The 2,312-nt window shown below is 37.4% G+C and overlaps 1 pseudogene; it reads right to left on the bottom strand.

The window, feature by feature from the left end:
* Positions 1-535: 535 nt before the first annotated feature.
* Positions 536-1,233, bottom strand: LOC103263851 (annotated as a pseudogene).
* Positions 1,234-2,312: the final 1,079 nt, after the last annotated feature.

The raw sequence follows: 2,312 nt of genomic DNA, 5'->3' as shown, positions 1-2,312 counted from the left end.
ACATGTTCCTCCTGGAAAAGGGAAGAAAAGAAAGACTGGTTTATTTATGAGCTGATTCACCTTGCCATCAGTTTGTGCTTGGCTTTTTTTTTTTTCCCCCTACCTCAGAACAATATATACTATGGACACAGCAAGTTACTGAACAGAGAAAATATTTCACTAACCTGAAAATGAGCAGTGAATTGCCCTCAAGTGAAGAGTCCCAGCAGTGTAGCTGCCAGATGTCAGGCTCACTGCAGTTAAACTGTGGGAACTGCTGTATTTCCACATTTGTAATTTGTGGTTGCCATACATATGGAGATCTAACTCCACACAATGCACAAGAACCCATTCGTAGGAAGCCGTCATAAGTGGAGTTGATTTTTCTATTCTTTAGGATTATTTTTACAGTGACTTGATAATAGAACTTTCAGTATGAAAAGGAAGAGCTTTTTGTTTTTGTTTTTGTTTTGTGTGTGTGGTTAATGACAAGCTGTATTTGGTGCCAAGGCTTTCAAAAACTCCATTTCGACATTAAAATGTGTTCTTCTCTGTATTAATGGCCTATGTCTTTAGAGTTGTCGAGGATTTGTCTAAATATGTCTCTTTGGAAAGAAGAAATCTGACAGTCCTATCAAGCCATTCTTTATGTTCTCCTTCAGCATGGCGAGGTAGGACTCTGTCTCCGAGTCAGGGAGGTCCGGGTCCAAGCTGGACAAGTACTGGTAGACATAGGAGAATGTCTCAAACGGAAAGCGGGCGGGCCCGCGGGCCCGCCCCGCCCTCGGGGTCCGCAGTGAGGATCTCACACAGGTGCTTCATGGCAGTGTTTAGAGACCCACTGAGCATGCTGCAGCCAAGCGCTAAAAATTTTATCCACTCAGTTATGTTTTCGTGAGGATCCAATTCTAAGAGAGCTTTGAATTTTTCTACTGGCAGGCATAGGTTTTTCCACTTGTGCTTAAGATCCGCTAATTCCACGTATTGCATGTGGTTGCACTGCTTGTGCAAAACTTTAAGGAACCCTCGAGTCAGGCCTGTGTCTGTCTTCTGAGTGGCCACGGGCAATTCGAGTCTGTCCTTTACAGGAAGTGGCTCTCCTCTGGACAAAGCTGAAAAATATCCCACGGACCACCGCAGCACGTCGGTGGGCTGAGTGCGGATGACGGCCTTGGTGAACTGCTTCAGGATGTCCAGCAGCTCCGGGGGAATGGGGATCTGCTGCGCGCAGAACATGGTGTCGGGAAGAGGCATCGCTCTCCACCAACGGGACCCGGGGAAGGGGGCGGCTCCTATTCGGGCTCCTATCATAATAAAAAATGTTGATTAAAAAAAAAAAAGAAAAGAGCTTTTTAAAAGTTAATCCAATTTTAGATTATATAAAAATTTTTTCTGTCCTTTTGACAGAAAATGTCCTTAACACTACCATGTGATATTGTTTTAGTGTTATTAGAAATACCTGCTTTGCTTCACTCTTACTTGTTGCCCTTTTGAGATGTTTAAAATAAAATTTATTTAAAGACTAATTCACTTAAATAATAGATATTAATATTGTTGCTGAATCTTCTATTAGAAAGAGTATAAGTGAACAATAACTATTCATATAATTTCTAAAACTCACAAAGAAACATTTAAGGGAAATAACCTAACATTTGAATGTGAGAACTTGAAACATACTCAAGTCTGTTTTTATAGATAAATACATATATTAATTCTAAAACATAAGGAAAACAATTTGATCTAAAAAATTTGTATTAATTGTTAAAGGCAATAATAATAACTAATATCAAAAATAAATATTCATTTGGAATATCTATTACCTATATGCTACAAAACACATTCTTAAACTCTAGAAATATAATCAAAAGTCTATATTCTGAAATCTAGCTAAGATTTTTTTTGTATTTTTTAAATAGTTTATGTCTTCCATAATTAAATAGAACAGCTTAGATACAAGTGAGAGATATTTGTCTGGTTATTTTGGCTGTGCTTTTGTGGCATTTTGTTTTATTAAAACTTTTAAAAAGGGACTGAAAAGATCTAAACTTTGGGAGTCCTATAAATAGCATACAGAACCTCCTTTAATTAAAATAATCAGAGGTTGTTATTATATACATATATATGTCTGAGGCTGCAATTTTACTATAATTTAATTGATTTGTTTGTGCTGTTAGACCACCTATTTTACAGTGAAAATCTCTCAGCTCACAGAAGAGTCCATTCTAAGTCTAACCATGGGAATAGGGATCATTTATTTATTTTGGAGGAGAAAAGTGTCACTTTTAAATATTCTAGACTAACAAGAATGATTTTCTTCTCAAATCTCATCGACA

The sequence above is a fragment of the Carlito syrichta genome, unplaced genomic scaffold (assembly GCF_000164805.1).
Source record: "Carlito syrichta isolate Samal-C Ts95f unplaced genomic scaffold, Tarsius_syrichta-2.0.1 Scaffold305298, whole genome shotgun sequence".
Classification (NCBI taxonomy): domain Eukaryota; kingdom Metazoa; phylum Chordata; class Mammalia; order Primates; family Tarsiidae; genus Carlito; species Carlito syrichta.
The sequence above is the reverse complement of the archived record's forward strand: the minus strand, read 5'-3'. Positions and strand labels throughout refer to the sequence as shown.